Source organism: Lynx canadensis, chromosome C2 (genome assembly GCF_007474595.2).
Source record: "Lynx canadensis isolate LIC74 chromosome C2, mLynCan4.pri.v2, whole genome shotgun sequence".
In the NCBI taxonomy this organism is placed as follows: domain Eukaryota; kingdom Metazoa; phylum Chordata; class Mammalia; order Carnivora; family Felidae; genus Lynx; species Lynx canadensis.
This window is the reverse complement of record NC_044311.2, coordinates 28246069-28268119: the sequence shown is the minus strand read 5'-3', so window position 1 is coordinate 28268119 and position 22051 is coordinate 28246069. Positions and strand designations below refer to the sequence as shown.

At 41.4% G+C, this 22051-nt stretch overlaps 2 non-coding genes across 2 annotated transcripts; both read left to right on the top strand.

Annotated features, from left to right (window-relative positions):
• Positions 1-12468: 12468 nt before the first annotated feature.
• TRNAC-GCA lies at positions 12469-12540 on the top strand. Its single transcript has one exon. It is a non-coding gene; the product is annotated as a tRNA-Cys (tRNA).
• Positions 12541-15312: 2772 nt separating this feature from the next.
• TRNAC-GCA lies at positions 15313-15384 on the top strand. Its single transcript has one exon. It is a non-coding gene; the product is annotated as a tRNA-Cys (tRNA).
• Positions 15385-22051: the final 6667 nt, after the last annotated feature.

Here is a 22051-nt window from a genome sequence, read left to right as displayed (position 1 = left end):
CAGAATGGATAAGAAAACAAGATCCATCTGTATGCTGTTTACAAGAACCCATTTTAGACCTAAAGTCCCCTTTGGATTGAAAATAAGGGGATGGAGAACCATCTATCATGCTAATGGTCAACAAAAGAAAGCCAGAGTAGCTATACTTATATCAGACAATGTAGACTTTAAAATAAAGACTGTAACAAGAGATGAAGAAGGGCATTATATCATAATTAAGGGGACTGTCCACCAAGAAGACCTAACAGTTGTAAACATTTATGCTACAAATGTGAGAGCATCCCAATATATAAATCAATCAGAAACATAAACTTGTTGATATCATAATAGTAGGGCACTTCAGCACCCCACTAACAGCAATGGACAGGTCACCTAAACAGAAAATCAACAAGGAGACAATGGCTTTGAATGACACGCTGGACCAGATGGACTCACAAATATATTCAGAACATTTCATCGTGAAGCAACAGAATACACATTCTTCTCGAGTGCACATGGAACCTTCTCCAGAATAGATCACATGCTGGGACACAAATCATCCCTCAACAAGTACAAAAAGATTGAGATCACACTGTGCATATTTTCAGACCACAATGCTATGAAACTTGAAATCAACCGCAAGAAAAAATGTGGAAAGATAACAAATACTTGGAGACTAAAGAACATCCTACTAAAGAATGAATGGGCTAACCAAGAAATTAAAGAGAAAATTAAAAAGTACATGGAAGCCAACGAAAATGATAACACCACAACCCAAAAACCTCTGGGACACAGCAAAGGCAGTCATAAGAGGGAAGTATATAGCAGTCCAGTCCTTCCTAAAGAAGGAAGAAATCTCAGATACACAACCTAACCTTACACCTCAAGGAGCTGGAAAAAGAACAGCAAATAAAACCCGAAACCAGCAGAAGACAGGAAATAATAAAGATTAGAGCAGAAATCAATGCTATTGAAACCAAAAAACAAAACAAAACACACAAACAAAAAAACCCAGTAGAACAGATCAATGAAACCAGGAGCTGGTTCTTTGAAAGAATTAACAAAATTGATAAACCCCTAGCTGGTTTGATCAAAAAGAAAAAGGAAAAGGCTGAAATAAATAATATCAAGAATAAAAGAGGAGAGATCACAACCAGAACAGAAGAAATACAAACAATAATAAGAGAAAATTATGAGCAATTATACTTCTATAAAATGGACAATGTGGAAGAAATGGACAAATTCCTAGAAACATATAAACTACCAAAACTGAAACAGAAAGAAATAGAAATTTGGAACAGACCCATAACCAGTAAAGAAATTGAATTAGTAATCAAAGTCCCCCCCCAACCCCCCCAAAAACAAAAAAAACCACAAGAGTTCAGGGCCAGATGGCTTTACAGAGGAATTCTACCAAATATTTAAAGAAGAGTTGACACCTAATCTCTTGGAGCTGTTCCAAAAAATGGAAATGGAAGGAAAACTTCCAAACTCTTTCTATGAAGCCAGCATTACTTTGATTCCAAAAGCAGACAAAGACCTCACTAAAAAGAACTATAGACAAATTTCTCTGATGAACATGGATGCAAAAATTCTCAACAAGATACTAGCCAAGTGGATCCAACAATACATTAAAAGAATTATTCACCACAACCAAGTGGGATTTATACCTGGGATGCAGGTTCAATATCCGCAAAAACAATTAATGTGATATATCACATCAATAAAAGAAAGGACAAGAACCACATGATCCTCTCAATAGATACAGAGAAAGAATTTGACAAAATACAACATTGTTTCTTGATAAAAACCCTCAAGAAAGTGGGGATAGAGGATCATACCTCAAGATCATAAAAGCCATATATGAAAGACCCACTGCTAATATCATCCTCAGTGGGGAAAAACTGAGAGCTTTCCCTCTACGGTCAGGGATGTCCACTCTGGCCATGGTTATTCAACATAGTATTGGAAGTCTTAGCCTCACCAATCAGACAACATAAAGGAATAAAAGGCATCCAAATCAGCCAGGAGGAGGTCAAACGTTCACTCTTTGCAGATGACATGATATTTTATATGGAAAACCCAAAAGATTCCACTAAAAAACTGCTAGAACTGATCCATGAACTCCACAAAGTTGCAGGATATAAAATTAATGCACAGAAATCGGTTGCGTTCCTTATACACCAATAATAAAGTAACAGAAAGAGAAATCAAGGAATCTATCCCATTTACAATTGCACCAAACCCATAAAATACCTAGGAATAAACCTAACTAAAGAGGTGAAAAATCTATATACTGAATACTACAGAAAGCTTATGAAAGAAATTGAAGAAGACACACCCCAAAAATGGAAAAATATTCCATGCTCTTAGATTGGAAGAACAAACATGGTTAAAATGTCAATACTACCCAAAGCAATCTACATATTCAATGCAATACATATCTAAATAACACCAGCATTCTTCACAGAGTTAGAACAAACAATCCTAAAATTTGTATAGAACCAGAAAAGACCCTGAATATCCAACGCAAACTTGAAAAATAAAACTGAAGCTGGAGGCAGCACACTCCTGGACTTCAAGACATTACAAAGCTGTAATCATCAAGACAGTACTGGCACAGAAACAGACACAGATCAATGGAACAGAATAGAGAACCCAGAAATGGACCCACAGACATATGGCCAACTAATCTTTGACAAAGCAGGAAAGAACATCCAATGGAAGGAATACAGTCTCTTCTGCAAGTGGTACTGCGAAAACTGGATAACAATGTGCAGAAAAATGAACCTGGACCACTTTCTTACACCATACTGAAAAATAAACTCAACAAGGATGAAAGACCTAAGCATGAGACAGGAAGCCATCAAAATCCTAGAGGAGAAAGCAAGCAAAAGCCTCTCTGACCTTTGCCGCAGCAACTTCTTACTCAGCACATCTCCAGAGGCAAAGGAAACAAAAGCAAAAGTGGAACTATTGGGATCTCATCAAAATAAAAACTTCTGCACAGTGAAGGAAACAGTCAGCAAAACTAAAAGACAACCAATGGAATGGAAGAAGATATTTGCAAATGACATGTCAGATAAAGGGTCAGTATACAAAATCTATAAAGAACTTATCAAGCCCAACACCCAAAACACGAAGAATCCAGTGAAGAAATGGGCAAAAGACATGAATAGACACTTCTCCAAAGAAGACATCCAGATGGCCAACCGACACATGAAAAAATGCTCCACATCACTCATCATCAGGGGAATACAAATCAAAACCACAATGAGATACCACCTTACCCCTGTTAGAATGGCTAAAATGAACAACTCAGGCAGCAACAGATGTTGGTAAGGATGTGGAGAAAAAAGATCTCTTTTGCACTGCTGGTGGGAATGCAAACTGGTGCAGCCACTCTGGAAAACAGTATGGAGGTTCCTCAAAAAATTAAAAATAGAACTACCCTATAACCCAGCAATTGCACTATTAGGTATTTATCCAAGGGATACAGGTATGCTGTTTTGAGGGGGCACATGCACCCAATGTTTATAGCAGTGCTATTGACAATAGCCAAAGTATGGAAAGAGCCCAAATGTCCATTGATGGATGAATGGATAAAGAAGATGTAGTGTGTGTGTGTGTGTGTGTGTGTGTGTGTGTGTGTATGTATGTATATAATGGAGTATTACTCGGCAATCAAGAAGAATGAAATCTTGCCGTTTGCAACTACATGGATGGAACTGAAGGGTATTATGCTAAGTGAAATTAGTTAGAGAAAGACAAATATCATATGACTTCACTCATATGAGGACTTTAAGATTCAAAACAGATGAACATAAGGGAAGGGAAACAAAAGTAATATAAAAACAGGGAGGGGGACAAAACATAAAAGACTGTTAAATATGGAGAACAAACAGATGGTTGCTGGAAGGGTTGTGGGAGGCGGATGGTCTAAATGGGTAAGGGGCATTAAGGAAGCTACTCCTGAAATCATTGTTGCACTGTATGCTAACTAACTTGGATGTAAATTAAACAGCAGATAAATTAAAAAAAATAAACTTGGTAACAGTGATTGAATATTAAATTTACTGTGTTTCACTCTGAAATATGCTTCTAGATAGCTGTGTCTGTGGTTTGACATATTTTTGAAAATGTACAAAAGTCTAAATATTTGCATCTGGAAATATTTACTTCCAGCTCCTTTAAAGATGAAACTTCTCTTAGTGTATATAGAGTGTTATTTAGAAGATGTATTTTGAATGGAATGTTTGAAGATGGAGGGGTATTGAGAGATCAATTCCAGTTCTTTCTCTCTGCAGGTGAAGGTTGGAGGATCCAAAGAGATTCAGGCGCTTGCCCAAAGGTCTGATTGAACAGAGCTGGTTTTGACTTGTAGCTAGTGTTCTTCTCCATCCCATAAAGGAGAGATTCTTGGGTCTGAAGTTTTCAGAATTATTGCTAGATAAAGCTTAATGAGAAATGAAGAAACTGTATATTTGTAGCAAGCAATTATAATTTGATATACACAGGTCTGATTTCAGATATAAAGTGACTCTAAACAGACAAGAACCAACAGGTAAGGGTAAGGGTACAACTATGAAGAGAGAGCTCAAGGAAGGCTGGAAGCTGTTCTGGGTGCTGCTCACAGTGAGGTTCACAAGAAAATGGCATATTTGAATCTGAATGCCACCACCTTTCTCTTCAGCCATCCAAGAGAATGCCATTATAGAGAACAATTTCCTCCATTAATTAGTTAGGTTGAATCAGTGAAGCAGAAGCATATATGTGATATAAAGAATTTATTATAGATATAAGACCTTATGCAATTGTGGGAGCTGGTTGAGTAGTATACATAAGTCTGGTTAGTCTGGGTCTGGTGCTGGGCCTGAGGTCAGTGAGGCCAACAGTCTGCAAGGGAAGATGGACATGAAATGGGGGAGAGAAATGGCAAACTGGAACCCATAAAGATAAAGTGGAACCCACATCAGTCTCTCAATGCCTCCAAACCTCCAACTTCAATGATGTGGCACATTTCACCCCAAAGCTGCTCATGAACGTGGCCCAGGATTCAGAGAATCTAAGGAGCAGATCCAGCCAGAAATGGACAGGACTGTGAGCCTGGGTGTGTCCAAAGCCAACAAATTGGGCCTAGAAATCAGTGAGTGTTAGTGGACAACAACGGCACGTGCCCCAGCTCCCTCTGTCTATCTCAGTGTAAACACTTCCCCCACCTTCCCATCTCCTGCACACTCTCTTGTGGGTGTAACCCTAACCCAGAACCATGCAGAGAAAGGACTTCTGGGAGATGTAGTTCCAGCTTAGCTCAGTTGATGTCATACGAGCCACCACATTTATAAATGAATGAATTATTCTCCTTATCCTCCCAATAACCTTATATTTGGTGTAGTAGCCAAATGATTGGCAGGTTGGCTATTTTTATTTTATTTAATTGAAAAATTTAATGAAGTTTAGTTGATGGACAATGTCACATTAATTTTAGGTGTATAACAGAGTGATTCAACAACTCTATATGTTATGCTACGCTCACCACAAGTGTAGCTACCATCTGTCACCATACAATGCTATTACAGTATCACTGACTATATTCTCTATGCTGTGGCTTTCATCCCTGTGACTTTTCTCATTTCATAACTGGGAGCCCGTTTTTACTTTCCCCTTCACCCATTTTGCCCATCCTCTTATCCCCCTCCCTTTGGCAACCATCAGACTGTTCTCTTATTAATGAGTTTGTTCCTGCTTTTTTGTTTTGTTTTTTTTTGTTTGCTTTATTTTTTTAGATTCTACATATAAGTGAAATCATATCATATTTGTCTTTTTCGTCTGACTTAGTTCACTTAACATAATACCCTCTAGGTTCATCCATGGTGTCACAAATAGCAAGATGTTATTCTTTTTATTGCTCAGTAATATTTCATTAGGTATATATACCACATCTTTCTCCATTCATCTATCGATGGACACTTGGGATGCTTCCATATCTTGGCTATTGTAAATAATGCTGCAATAAACATAAGGGCACATATATCTTTTCAAATTAGTGGTTTCATTTTCTTTGTGTAAATACCCAGTAGTGGAATTATTGGTAGTATGGTATTTCCATTTTTAATTTTTTTGAGGAAGTTACATATTGTTTTCCACAGCGGCCGCACCAGTTTGCATTCCCACCAAAAGTGCACGAGGGTTCCTTTTTCTCCACATTCTCACCAACACTTGTTATTTCTTAATCTTTTTGATTCTAGCCATTCTGACTGGTATGAGGATATATCCTGTGGTTTTGATTTGCACTTTCACATGATGATGAGTGATGTTGAGCATCTTTTCATGTGTCTTTTGGCCATCTGTATGTCTTCTTTGGAAAGTGTTTATTCAGGCTCTCCGCCCATTTTTAAGTCGGATTATTTGGGTTTTTTTTTTTTGGTGTTGACTTGTATAAGTTCTTTATATATTTTAGATATTGACTCCATATTTGATATATAATTTGCAGCCGTGCAGCGTTGGTGGTATAGTGGTGAGCATAGCTGACTTGCATATTGGATATGTAATTTACAAATATCTTCTCTCATTCAGTAGATTGATTTTTTTTTAATTGTTTCCTTTGCTGTGCAAAAAAGCTCTTTATTTTGGTGTAGTCCCAATGATTTACTTTTGCTTTTGTTTTCCTTGCCTGAGGAGACATATCTAGAAAAATATTGCTAAGGCTGATGTCAAAGATATTCCTGCTAGGTTGGCTGTTTTTGGAAGATTTTTAGGAAAGCTTAGAGAGAGGGAATATGTGCCAGGCAAGACAATATTTCATGAAACAAATTAGCACAGGCATTCACGGAAGGACACAGGACTATGGTTATCACATAGTAACTTGTAAGGAACCAATTTTCCCACAAACGAGGCACTTCTGTACCTGAAATTTTAACTTCTGAACTGAAACAATGCAATCTGAGTAGCTTGAATGCACCTTGTAAACAGGCTGTTGTTTCATTTAGGGAATAAATTGAACCTTGGGAGAATCTAGATTGCTTTGAGAGACAGAAAGAAGAATGGAAGAGAGAAGGGGAGGAGGAGATGGTGAATTTGAGAGTGAGTTTTAAAGTAAAATACAACACTTATTGTGACCTCAGGGTTATAACCTGCAGAGCACATGACTTTTCCTTGAAGGCTCTGGAGATGTAATGTAAACTGCAAAGCAATTACTGAAAATACCATTTGGCCAATCTTCCCCATGACAATTCATTTGGATGCCCTTTGACTGGGACACCCCCTGACATACACACACAATTGTAGTAAAACTAACAGGCACCAGCCTCCAACTTTCTTTCACCTGGCTGGAAGGTTAGCACAAACTTGAATGACTTCTCTAGACTATGTATGGTCAGAGTAGAAAACCTGAGCACAGGACAGGTGGATTTGCAGGTTGGACTGTGGGTCTAAATCCAGAGGTGGCTTCTCCAAGAACAGAAAAATAGGCTATGATATTAGCTTCATTTTGCTTTTTTGTTAAGTGGGGGGGCTAAAATAAGTGATACAGCGACCATCTGGGGAATAGAGAATGCCAGGTGGTGGTATGCCCTGCTGGGAGCAGAGAGAGGCATTTGGGGTTGCCTTTGAGTTAGAGGAAGAATTTTTCTTGGTCTGTGAATCAGGCAAAATCTGTTCATGAAGCTGGAGGTTGTGAAGTAGCTTTCCATCAAGTGAGGTAAGCACTTACATATGCCTGCCATTTCTACCACGGGCATGTGTTTGGTTTTTTGAAGTAGCTTGCTTCATTACTCAAGTTCTTTTTAATATTGGGCATAGTTTTTTTTCTTCTGGTAAAAAACATATAACATTAGGGGCACCTGGGTGGCTTAGTTGGTTGAGCGTCTGACTTTGGCTCAGGTCATGATCTCATGGTTTGTGAGTTCAAGTCCTGTGTTGGGCTCTGTGCTGACAGCTCGGAGCCTGGAGGCTGCTTCACATTCTGTGTCTCCCTCTGTCTCTGCCCCTCCCCAGCTCACACTGTCTCTCTCTCAAAAATGAATAAACATTAAAAAAAACATACAGCATTAAATTTACCATTCTAATAATTTTTAAATATTTATTTATTTTTGAGAGAGAGAGAGAGAGAGAGAGAGAGAGAGAGAGAGAGAGAGCGCACAAGCAAGGGAGGGGCAGAGAGAGCAGGAGACACAGAATCTGAAACAGGGCCTCAGAGCCTGACACAGGGCTCAAACTCACAAACTGTGAGATCATGACCTGAGCCGAAGTTGGATTCCTCACCAGCTGAGCCACCAAGTCGCCCCTCATTCTAATCATTTTTAAACATACAGTTCATTAGTGTTAAGTATGTCCACACTGTTGTGCAATAGACCTCTAAAACTTTATCTTGCAAAACTGAAACTCTATACCCATTAAACAATTCCTTTCTTCCCCCAGCCCTCAATGACTACTTTTTTTTCTTAAACTACTTTATTGAGGTATGACTGATGTAAAATAAAGGTATATATGTGTAATGTATACAACAACTTGTTGAGTTTGGAAATGAGTTCACACTTAATGAAACTATCACCACATTCAAGGCTGTAAACCTTCATCACCTCACCTCTAAAAGTTCACCCTCATCCCCTTTATTTCTAAACATTTTTTTATTTACTTGTTTTTAATAGATGTTTTCTTCTGTGGTAAGAGTACTTCACATAAGATCTACCCTCTTAGCAAATTTTTACGCACACAATACAATATTGTCAACTGTTGGCCCTATATTGTACTGTAGATCTCCAGAACTCACTCATCTGGCTTCAGTGAATTGTATCCTCTGACTGGCATTTCCTCATTTCCCCCTTCACCCAGATCCTGGTAACCACTATTCTGTCTACACTGTAGTTCTATGAGAGAAATAATTTGGCTATTGGAGATTCCTCATGAAAGTGGAATCAGGCATTATTTGTCATTCTGTATCTGGCTTATTTCACCTAGCATCAAGTCCTCCAGACCTATTCATCTTGTCACAAATTGCAGGATTTCTTTCTTTTTCAAGGCAGAATAATATTCAATTGTATATTTATACCACATTTCCTTTATCCATTCATCTGTTGATGGACATTTGGGTTGCTTCCACCTCTTGGCTATTGTCAATAATACTGCAGTGAGCACAGGTGTGCATATATCTCTTTGATACCCTTCTTTGAATTTTTTCGAAACACATACCAAAAAGTGGGATTGCTGAATCACAGGGTAGTTCTTTTTTTTTTTAAGTTTTTTTTAAACGTTTATTTATTTTTGAGAGAGACAGAGAGAGGGAGAGAGAGAGAGAGAGAGAGAGCAAGGGAGGGGCAGAGAGAGAGAGAGGGAGACACAATATGAAGCAGGTTCCAGGCTCTGAGCTGTCAGCACAGAGACCAACGTGGGGCTTGAACTCACAAACCATGAGATCATGACCTGAGCCAAAGTCGGACGCTTAACCGACTGAGCCACCAAGGTGTCCCAGGGTATTTCTGTTTTTAATTTTTTGAGGAACCACCATACTGCTTTCCGTAGTTGGCTGCACCATTTTACATTACATTCCCGCTAACCGTGTATGAGGGTTCTAATTTCTCTTCCATCTCATTAACACTTGTTATTTTCTGTTCTTTTGATAGCAGACATTCTAAGGGGTGTGAGGTGAGAGCTCATTGTGGTTGATATGCATTTCTCTTTTGATTAGTGATGTTGAACATGTTTTCAGAGAGCATAGATATTTATAAGAAAACATATCTTGTGTGGAATAAAATGAGGAAGAATTAGGGTAGTAAGGCTGATGGTAAGTCTTGTGGCCACAGTAATATATTCCTTCTTTTTAATCACTTTTTGCTACCATGTTTTGGCCATGCTTGTACTTTTTATCTAGTCCCCCACTGAAGCTAAATTGGGAATTTGTGAGTCACACATTGTTGGGATTGGAAAAATTTAAGGAGATCTTCTAATCGCAATATCCCCATTTTACACCTGAGGATTAAAAAGTGAAAAAGAATTTGATTAGAAGGAAGGTAAGGGGGAAATTATTAATATAAGGGGAAAAAGGCTTCTGATTACTGAAGCTTAAATTCTAACTCATTCCCATTATGAAATAGTCCTGTGGGATCTGGAAATATTAGGAAGACTCAGTCCAAAACTCCGTGGTTGAACGTATTTTCAATAATTGCCACAGTTTTCCAAAGGTTTCTGCAGATGTTTTGTGCTGTCATCCCCTCCTCCTCTGTGGCCCTGATGTAAATCTTTGAGTGATGGGCTTTGGAGCCCAGGTTAGATTATTTGGCTTGTATACCTTACAGTTAAAACACATACTAACTTTTACTTATATTTCCACAATGAGAGCCAGTTCACGTGTATGATATCATGATGGTGAAGGGAAGAGAAGTTAGGAATACAACAGCAGGTCAGTTCAACCATCATTCCTGATCCCCAGCTTGTAGGTAGGACAAGTGGTGCTGTTTTGTGCACCTGTGACAGTTTTGTTTGATAGCACTAATGAAGTAATCAATAAGAGAGTAATCAGAAGTAGCTCAACCCATCAGCTCCAAAAGTAGTTTTTCTCTTCTCTTCTCTTCTCTTCTCTTCTCTTCTCTTCTCTTCTCTTCTCTTCTCTTCTCTTCTCTTCCCTTCCCTTCCCTTCCCTCCCCTTTCCTTCCCTTCCCTTCCCTTCCCTTCCCTCCCCTCCCCTCCCCTCCCCTCCCCTCCCCTCCCCTCCTCTCCTCTCTAAATCATATACTTACCCCATCCTTCTTTCTCACGAGAATACCTTACTTTCCCCACATGAGCAGGGCACTTTTCTAAAAATCTTTTTTTTAATGTTTTTAAAATTTTATTTTTGAGAGAGAGAGAGAGAGAGAGAGAGAGACAGAACACGAGTGGGGGAGGGGCAGAGAGAGAGGGAGACACAGAATCCAAAGCAGGCCCCAGGCTCTGAGCTGTCAGCACAGAGCCCGACACGGGGCTCTATCTCACAGACCATGAGATCATGACCTGAGTCAAAGTCGGACACTCAAATGACTGAGTCACCCAGGCACCCTAGGATGCTCTTCTGACTACTCCACTCCAAATCTGCACTCCCTGAAACAATTATGAGTCTCCAACTAAACACCTTTGTACTTTTTCAGTTTCCAGTTGACAATAAGTCTGATATTTATTCCACAAACATTGACAATAAGTCTGACATTTATTCCACAAACGTTCATTGAGCACCTATATCATTCCTGGCAGTGAGGAGTCTCCAAGGAGCTGGTAGTAGGGAGGACCCTTGGTTCTGATCCTGCTTTGGGATGTCTGTGACTTTAAACAAGGGTCTTTGGCTTCCCTCCATCTGTGTTTCTTAGTCTGCAAAAGAAGTGGTTGGAATAAATGATCTCCAAATCCCTTCCAATGCTGGTTCTTAGATATGGAGCACACACTACTTCTGTTGCCGCTAAAATCTCAACTCCCACTGATGTTCCGGATGGGGAAAGAACAATGAGCAGAGCATGCATTGTGATTCTTTTCTTAGTTCTCAATTCCAGCTTGCCACAGAGGAGAAGAAGAATGAAATGGAGTCTCTCCCTCTCCTGGGCTCCCAACCAGCCACAACCCTGACACACAATGACCAACCCACCCAAACTTAGGATCTTTTGAAAAGAACTGAAAAATGTATGTAGTCTGGGAAATCAGTGGAAGAGAGACTTCTCAATAGGTTTAAGCATTCAAGATTTTCAAAAGAAGCACCTGAACCATTTATTAGGGTGAGAGGTACCTTTATATAAAGCCATGAAATATAGGTGGCTCTAATTGTGGTTGTGTTTGCAAGTTGAAAAGGAATTTTGGTGGTAGGTAGGACCAGGATACATAATTTACTTCATTGATTAAAAGGCTCTTGCTTGGAACCTTGTTTTTCTTCATCAGATGACCTTTTGGGGTTGACAGTTTTCCAAGTTTCAGGCAAGTTATGTTACATAAGAATGTAACTCAGGGGCCATCTGTTTTTGTGGGATTAAAACCATCTTACAGTTATGGCTTGGAAAAGCTATCTCACACAAATAATTATTTACACATATTTTTCCCAGAATCAATTTAATGAAACAAATATCTATTGAGTATCAGTTCTGAGCTCAGTTCTGTGAAGTCATTAAGAGGAATGAGAATCGCAGTTGCTAGGAGCTCTGGCTATAAAGGAAGTGTGACAGGAATCCAGTCATCGACACTATACTGATGTTGCCATTTGTGGAAAACCTGATGATTTTTACCTAGAACTGAGATTCTGTTTATGTGAGTCTCATAGAGTGGACAGAGAGGCTGTGCGTATTGGGAAGCCTAAGAAGAGGCTCAGGGAGCTTAGTTCTCAGGAATCCTGTCTCTTTTCATAATAAACTTCTAAGACTTATAATGCCCAGACTGCTTCCAGGCAGCATTCTCTCTAATTATAGCTCCCCTGAGTCACTGGAGGTTTCAGAACCAGTAAGTTGAGAGAGAGATAGACTATAAAAACAAGCTCATTTCACTGGGGGTATAGCTCAGGGGTAGAGCATTTGACTGCAGATCAAGAGGTCCCTGGTTCAAATCCAGGTGCCCCCTGTACAGTCTAGTTTTTGCTTCAGAAGAATCTGGATCGACTTTAGCTTTATTATTTTCCATAGCTCATGGTTGAATAAATAACTAATGTCCTTTGTGTATAGGCCAGGCATCAGTCTAAATTATTTACATTAATTATCTCCTTCATTTCTCTCCAAAATTTTACGAGATGCATGCCATCAGTATCCTCATTTGACATGAGGAGACAGACTTGGAGAAGCTCAGTAATTGGCTAACGGTCAAAAAAGTCTACAAAGAGAAGGCCTAAGGTTTGAACTCAGAGCACACAGCCTCAATGAGTCTATCATACTACTCATACAGTTCTAGTGTTAAAAGTTGTGTGACAGAATTCCACTTAGTAATGCTCCCAAGGTGCTAGGACTGTCCATCCAGGTTTAGAACTTTTGGCTGCAGGGTCAACCCAGCAGCTTAGCGACTGTGCCCACCCTGTGCAGTGACCTGGGGAAAGTCAGGGAATAGTCTTCCCCAAACACCACTAGGGCTGAGCATGAACTGGCCTGAAGGTGAGGGAGCTGCACTCTTTTCCTGCTCTAAAGCCTGAGGAGTTTCTATTTCCTTTCTGCCCCCAATTCATTTTCTGCAGCTCAGCTCTCCCACCTTGGGTGCCTTCATTCAGGATCCAGAGTGGACCAGACCCCTGCCCACAGCCCAGGCAATGCTGTGTCTTTAGAGGAGCCTGAACAACATATAGAGTGCCTTCTGTGGGCCAGAGCCGTGCAGAGTGTGAACCCAGAGGTGACTGAGACACAGCCCCTGGCCTCAGTGTGCTCTCATCCAGGGAGCAGTCCTGCAAAGTACAAAATCGGAGCAATTTGAGCTGCATGTCATTGTGCCAGCCTCAGTGCATAGGAGACAGTGACTCCTTCTGTGTGGAGGAGGGAAGGTTAAAGGAGGCTTTTGGAGTTGCTGATGGCAAATCATAGTTTCAAAGATAAATAATATCTCAGGACAGAGGGTGGAGTGGGGGTAGGGGTGTGCGGGGTGGTGGCCGAGGTCCAGGTAGACAAGGCTGCCTGGGCAGAGACTGGGGCCAGATGGATGCAGGTAGAGGCAGCAGGAGCACAAGAGGTGACATGGGCATGTCAGAAGATGAAGTTGAAGAGGCAGTTGGGGATCCAAACTTGGAGCCTTTCAGGAAGGCATTTAAAGGGGGTGTGACCTGGATAGACTCCATTGAATTTTTAAATTTTTAATTAAAAAACTTTAGAAATGTTTATTTTTGAGAGAGCAAGCACGAGTGGGGGGAGGGGCAGAGTGAGAGAGAGGGGGGACAGAGAATGTCAAGCAGGCTCCCCCACCGTCAGCACAGAACCCGATGTGGGGCTCGAACCCATGAACCATGAGATCATGACCTGAGCCGAAGCTCAACCGATTGAGCCACCCAGGTGCCCCTAGACTCCACTGTAAAACAGGCTGCTTGGGGAGCAGCAGGGGGATGGCTGTAAGGGGTGGAGGCCGGGAGGCCATTTAGGAGGTGGTGGCACTGCTGGTGTGGGGGTTGGGATGAACCTAAGTGAAGTCAGAGCCACGATCAGCAATACCCAGCGATTACCTGGAATTGGAGAAGAGCCGGTGAGAGAAGCGCCACCGTTGTAAGCGTTTCGACGAAATGACTGAGTGCACAGTGGTGTCACCAACCAAGATGGGGGGAGACTGATCAGATGGTTCAGGAGGCAGGCCAGGCGCTGCGCCCCAAAAGTACACTGGAATCCTGGCCGCAGCACTTCCTGGCTGTGTGACTACTCTGTGCTTCAGTTTCCCTACCTGCAAAATCAATATGCTAATGATAACGTCTTTTTTATGGCGTTTTCGTAATGATTCTCTGGGAAGTTATGGGTGCAAGCTTTAGTCCCGTGTGTGGCACGTAGCAAGTGTCCAGTAATTATGCACTGTCGTTATTACAACAAAGCAGAATAGGAGGAGATGCAGGCTTGGGCAGGAAGGTGAAAGGTTTGTTTGGGGCACCCTGGGTGTGAACTCTGAGGTTCCTGGAAAGCCTCAGAGTGGAGTGACTGGGAATGGGTATCTGGGACCCGTGAGAGCCTGTGAGCGGAACCTCTGGCTGCCTTCACTCGGCAGCTTCAAGGAGGCGACAGGCCTCCTCAGGGAGGATTGGTTGCAATGACAGAGTTTTCCTTGACCTTTCTGCTCAGTCTCAGAGGTACACAAGATTAAAAATCCTCAGACTGGAACCAAAGAGAAGAGGAATCAGAGGTGCTCAAAGGTGAATTTTGGACTTTGGAATACCTAGTTGTTGTTGTTTGACTGTAAAATAAGACAGTTCATCCTGGATGAGGTCCCCTTTGAAAATTTGATGAAAACGTACACAACATACAATGCACGTACATACACAACATTTGCCTACAATATCGGAGTTACATCTGAACCTTTGAAGTTTGTGGACACCCAGTTAAGACTCCCTCCCTGTCCAATACTTGTTGGTGACCCATAAAACTTAAAATGTTCGTTGATGTGGGGGTGGGGGGAGAAACATTCACGATGTGCCCAGAGATTTTTAGGCAGTTGGTAGTGTGTTTTAAAAACTGGAGAATTATATGGAGAATTATACTCAGCTTGAGGTGCTGGGAAGAGAATGAGTATATATGCTTTGAGAAAAGCAGGTGTTGGTGTGGCTGGAAGGGAATTGAAGATGAATTTAAGTCCAGGAAGAATCTGAGCCATAAAAGGTATTTATGAAGTATGATGTAACTCATAAAAGTGAAATAAGTATTTATGTGCAGCTTGTTACCATCAGGGGGTATAGCTCAGTGGTAGAGCATTTGACTGCAGATCAAGAGGTCCCTGGTTCAAATCCAGGTGCCCCCTCTGTGTTCTTTTGCTCTTCTTGGCAGCTTCATTAAAATACTGGGTGTAGAGTGAGGAAAGCAAGGTGCCTAGGGCTCAAAATTTAAGGATGTGCTCACTCTCACATAAGTACCTTGGCTTGTTAATTCCCTCGCAGTAAAGCTGTGTGCATATAAATTCACATAAACACAGCCATACGTCCAGAGGCATATACACACACCCCACACACCAGATGTCCCCCGACCACATGCACACATCCTGACCCACACACCATCACACAGACCCACCAACAGACAAACATACATACACATATGCATACCTGCATCTTCTCACGTGGACCTTTGTTTTTTCCTTTCTGTGTATTCAATCTTATTCACCAGACCCTTTCTAACCTCCTTTCTTCAAACTTTTAACCTTTTAATAGTTAGGATTTACAGAAGAGTTGTGAAGATACTATAGAAATGTCCCATATACCCTTCACTCAGCTTCCCCTAGTGTTAACATCTTGCATAACCATGCCACATTTATCAAAACTGTGAAATAAACATTGGTGCAACACTATTAGCCAAACCATAGACATCATTCAGATGTCACCAATTTTTCTGTTACTGTCTTTTTTCCTGTGGCAGGATTCAGTCCAGGATGCCATGCTGCCTGGAGTCATAACGCCTCCTTAGTTTCCTTCTCTGACAGTTACTCAGTTTTTCCTTGAGTTGTTTGTTTGTTTTGTAATCTTAACACTTTTGAGAAGTCCCGGTCAGATATTTTGTAGAATGCCCCTCACTTTGGGTTTGTGTAATGTTTTCTCATGATTAGGCCAAAGTTGTAGATTTGGGGGAAAAAATATCACAAAGGTCATGGTCATAGGCCCTTATCCTCCTGTCTTACTAGGGGTGGAAGAAAAGCACTGCAAACATTTAGGAGTCTGCTACATTGTAAAATGTTAAGAGTACAAGGTCTGAAGCTTGTGAGGATATACCTTCTGAAGTGAGATACCACACAGAAGGAAGCATATCACATGGTGGGTCTCTTTGGATTTTGGTGTTCATGTATTTGGATGTGCTTCTCTGGTACGTTTACTAGGTTTAAACAATAACCCATAAGATTGTCTGTTGTTTTGTGGATGCCAGAACAAGAAAAAAAGTCTGCACTCAGTCCAGGCCATGGGGAAACCTATTCCTTCATGGGGGTACTGTGACTTAGTACTGGAAGTATAAATGGCAACTCTAGCTTTGTTAATTTACCTTTTTTGCTTGTTTCAATAGCACATTGAATTTACCTCTTTTTAATATTATTACATGGCATATTGTAATTGTTTATAGGTCTGTGTATTAGTCAGACTAACTTTGGCAATAGTGTGGTGTCAACCCTGAAATCTCAAGAGCGTTAATACAACAAAGATTTGTATCTTATTGATGCAAGATCTGAAGTGGGTGTGGTGGTCCTTCACCCTCTGGCAACTATGTCCATCTAGCACAATGGGGCCTCCCGAGTCATTGCTGCAGGGGTAGAGAGAGTTGGAGGAGTCACCTAAGTTCCCAGCTGCCTTAGCCCTGGAGTGACACGCCTCACTTCAGCTCACAGTTCATTGGACAGACCTAGTCTTATGTCCCCAGTGTCATTGCAGTGGAGGCTGGGAAAGAGAAGAAAGCATTTGGATAGTTAGAGAGTACTAACTTTCACTGCCATAACTGATCTTACCTACTCAATTCTTTTTGATTCTCCTTGTTATCACCAGCGACTGTAAGTACCTTGCCCATGGTAAGGGCTCACAAGGTATTTGATGAATAACAACTTTTGGCTAATTGAGTGAATGAATAAATAAATGATACAAGATAAACAAGGTATATTCTTAAGTTATTTGGAAACTGATTCTATTATAAGGCAAGAATTATGCCTCTCACATTTAAGAAAAAAACAACTTGGGGCACCTGGGTGGCTCAGTAGGTTAAGCGTCTGACTTTGGCCCAGGATATGATCTCACAGTCCATGAGTTTGAGCCCTGCATCGGACTCTCTGCTGACAGCTCAGAGCCTGGAGCCTGCTTCCGATTCTGTATCTCCCTCTCTCTCTTCCCCTCCCCTGCTCATGCTCTGTCTCTGTCTCAAAAATAAATAAAAGTATTAAAAAAAAAAACCCAACTTATTGCTGCCTTCTAAACAATCCCTTAAAAGATTCAAACTTTTGTTGAAGAAGACCACTTTGTGTATGCCCATCAAGTAAAACATAGAATACTATCTTTTTTGTTTGTTTGTTTGTTTGCTGATTTATTTTACTTTGGAAAATAAATGTCTACTACTCTACCTCCCTTTCTAAAATTGTCCACATGACCTTTACCCATTATAAAATCAAAATACATTTACTATATAAAACTTTAAACATATATCAAAGTTTATAGGAGGGAATAAAATTGGGTTGCATCTCTACCACTATCTTTTGTTAACTGTTGTCTGTTAAATGTGATGGGACATGTGTGTGTATGTTTTATGTATGTACACATAAACATAACCAAAACGTATCAGGCATGTCTTAGGCAACATTTCAGATCCTCTTGTCCTTCACTGTTCCTGAGGCCCTCGGCCAGCTTCTCTACCCTGGCTGCCATTGCAGTGGCAAGTGTGCATTGACTTTATCAATGATGGATGCCTCTGGCTTCCTACTCTCGGCTTCCCTCTTGCTTTTGAGTTATGAGAGGCCATGAGACCCCCTTGGTGCCCCCACCTACAGAACCTGGAAATGTTGAGGAGTTAATGCAGCATGAGGAAAACCTTTCACCAACAAGATACAGAAGTTGAGGGCTAAGTCTTCTTCTCCCTTCTTTGGGACAGAGTGTCCTGGGATGCTGTAGCTCATATGCCCTCTGGAAGACAGCTTTATGGGATCAAGCAATCAATGCACTTGTTAACAAATGATGACCAGCTTGGAAACGCACCTTTGCACTGACCTAACCTTTCTCTGCCTCGCTCCCCCTTTTACCTCCCTCCTCCCTGGGGGTCGCGCTTTGTGAAAAACTAATAGCAGGTAAGCTTTTGCCTCTAGCTCTAGGTTCTGGGGTGTCGAGATAATGCAGGCAGTCAGGATGGTTTGCCAGTTTTCCCTTCACCCTTTACCACAAGGCGATAGAAATGAATTGCATCCAGGCTTTCATTAAACAAGATACCATCTCTGCCTGATTCCAGCTGCCAACATCTGCATCTCTTCCCCTGAGTTCCTTCGTTCTTTCTTTCTTTCTTGGCAGCCAGACCCCATTCTACATCTGTTTGAGGCAAGCTGGAAGTGCCAGAGAATTAATGGCCCCTGGGAGCACCTTCAAATAACAGCTGGCAGAGGTTGCTGTTTAAATAACCCAGATTCCTTACCCCTTCCGTGGGATAGCTCAGCCATGATGCCATCCACCTCGGCTCCAGAGTTCTCGATGGCACTAAGCTGGGCTGCCCACAGCGTTAACTTGTATGACAAAGCAACCTTTATTGGCTGCTTCCCTTTTCCTGTCTCACTTCCCCTCTCCTCTACCAGTGTATCCTGTAGTCACCTCCCAAATATGCTATTTGAATTAGAATTCCTGAATTTTGCTGCCATGAGAGCCCAAATCAGGACATCAGCCTAAGACATAATTAAAAAAAAACTCTTATAAACTGATCTTTTTCATTTAATAATATATCCTGTATGTGATGTTCAATATTCCAAAACTTATCTAAAATATAAGAGTGTAAATGCTGCTTGGTATTTATTGTATGGATTATATAAATGATATGTTGGGCATTTCAGTTTCCAACTTTCCTATCCAACTGTAATTAACCCAGTGCAAACAGAGTTGGACAGGCTTTGTCTCCTGGGGTGAGAGTCGTAAATAAATGAGCTACAGATCAGTCATTTGTGCACATGATAAGAAGGAAATAGTCAACACAGAGATTTCCCCTGACTTCTATTTGGTGGTTTTTGAAGGTTGCCCTATAGCAGGAGTTCTTAGGAAAATATCAAAAACATCTCGATTATGTTCTACTTTGAAAGGAAATGAATTGCATCCAAGCTTTCATTAAGCAAGGTACCATCTCTGTCTCATTTCTCTTTGAAAAATAATGACAGCAAAAGCTCATTCCGTGGTACTTTGCTGCCTGATGGGTTTTGTTTCACTTTGTGGAAATTTGGGCTTCCTGCTTCCAAAGGGGTATACCTCTCTCACTGTTAGACAGTTAGGATGACTTCTAAAGTTTTATTCCAGTCCTTTGAATGATTTGGGGCCAGTTAACCAACCTCTGTAAGTTCTGGGTTCTTTTCATTTTGTACATTGGAGTTAATAATAGTATTCCTCTCGCTAAGTTTGATGTCAGAGTGGTATAATGTTAATGAATCCATAGTGACTGCTCAATAAATGATAGCAATTACTTCACAGTGGGTTCATTTTCAGTGGTGAAAGGAGCAGCACAGAGCAGAGGGTGGGACTTAAGAAATATCAAGGAGGGGCACCTGGGTGGCTTGGTCTGTTGAACGTCAGACTTCACCTCCGGTTATGGTCTCCCGGTTCGTGGGTTCAAGCCCTGCATCAGGCTCTGTGCTGACAGCTTGGAGCTTAGAGTCTGCTTCAGATTCTGTGTCTCCCTGTCTCTCTACCCCTCCCCTGCTCACATCCTGTCTCTTTCTCTCAAAAATAAAATAAACATTAAAAAAAAAAAAAAGGAATATCAAGGGGACATAGGGTTGGGACATACAGATACCTAATTAGATTCAGGGAACATGAATGTCTCTCTGCTCGAAGATATCTCCTCCCCACATTCTTCCTGCTGCAGCTCAGACTTGGACCCGAAGCTGTGCATAATTCCAGCCCTTCTGCCTAGTGTAGCCATTCTCCAAGGAGAGCAGCAGCACCTTGGGAACTAGTTAGAAATGCGGATTATCAGGTTCCTCCTTTGACATTAGAATCAGAATCTCTGGGAGTGGGGCCTGGTAATTTATGTTTTAGAAAGCTACTCTTGCACATTAAGGTTTAAAACCACTAGTCTCATTTAAGGCTTTAACCTGGCTTGCCCAGCACCTCCTCCCATGGCCAGCTCAGGGGGTTCTGCTTGATCCAGCTTCCTCCTCTTCCAGCTTTCACCCTGAGATGTTACTGTGTGTGCTGTCTCAATTATACACTCCTTTTCAGCTCTGAGTTTAATCTCTCATCTTTTGCATTATACTAGGACCTTAGATCTGCCATTGGGTGTGATTTCTACCCCTCCCTTCATCCCTGTGTCTGGCAGCTCCAGACAACTTATCCTGGTGCAGTTTAGCCCCTGGGACCTCATTCTGCCTGGAGCTTGATCAGGAAGCTGATATTTCCACCAGGTTTTGCCCCTGCAGGAGGATCAGCCCTTACTAGCCCAATGTTCAGTTTCAGTGCTGCCCCAGGCTCCAAGAGAGAGTAAGGCATGCTTTTTAAGATCTAGTCCCTGAAATCATAAACCATCATTTCTGTCACATTTTATTTGTTAGAAACAAATCACTATGAGTAGTTCACATTCAAGGGGAGGGGAACCGGCTTTACTTTCTGATGGGAGGAGTCTCAAAAATTTGGGGGCATATTTTATAACCACAGAGTCCATCTTTGGGGAAAGCTCCCTTCCACATACCACTCAATTCTTTTTTTTTTTTTTTTAAATTTTTTTTTAACGTTTATTTATTTTTGAGAGAGAGAGAGAGAGTGCGAGCGGGAGAGGAACAGAGAGAGAGAGAGGGAGACACAGAAACTGAAGCAGGCTCCAGGCTCTGAGCTGTCAGCACAGAGCCCAAGGTGGGGCTCGAACTCACAAGCTGTGAGATCATGAGCTGAGCAGATGTTGGTTGCTTAACCAACTGAGCCACCCAGGCGCCTCTTCACATACCACTCAATTCTTAAGATGATCTGCTCTGTTGGCCCATTCTGGCAGAGTCTAGATACTCACCTTTGTCTTTGGCCAGGTGTCCTAACTAGCCACTAGACAGAGAGCCCTTTCTATGTATTTCTGATACTCAATCCAGGTTGATGTCACTATCCAAGGGGTCTTATCTCTTTATAATGACAAGTTTCAGTCATTTATTGAACACTTACCTTGTGATCGCTAACTGATGTATTGGATGTGCCCTAATTGCCTGTGTCTAACTTGGTGAGTTATTAACTTGAGCTAAGTTCCAACTTTTTGTATGTTAACCAGGCACAGAGCTGCCGCATAAATATATGCAGTTAGAAGAGAATGCAAAACTGCTCATCTGAGAGGGTGAGTTGCGGCTGAAATCTGGCTCACACTCCACTAGCTGAGTTAATTTGGACTCTGTGTGCCTAGAGGAAAGGGAGCTTGTTTCCAATGTGCACAGACAGACGTGCCATTGATTTGCTCAGCATGAAGCCCTCAGGGCTAATTTTCACATCCGTGCTTGTGAGCTAGCAGTGGTCCTGGTTGGATGTCTTTTTGTTGTACACAACAGAAACCAACTCAGACTGGTTTTAGCAAAACAAGAATTTAAATGGAAAATATCTAGCTTTCATATTTGGCTTCAGACATGGCTGGATCCACGTTCCTGGATCATGTTACCAGAAGTCTGTTTCTCTCTTTTTCTTGGGTCTGCCTTTTTCTGCGTTCACATTATTCTCAGAATGATTCTGCAAGTGGTGTCCAGTTGACCAGATGTACTTCCTTCTGGCTTAGCCACCCCAGGACGAAAGGAAGTTTTC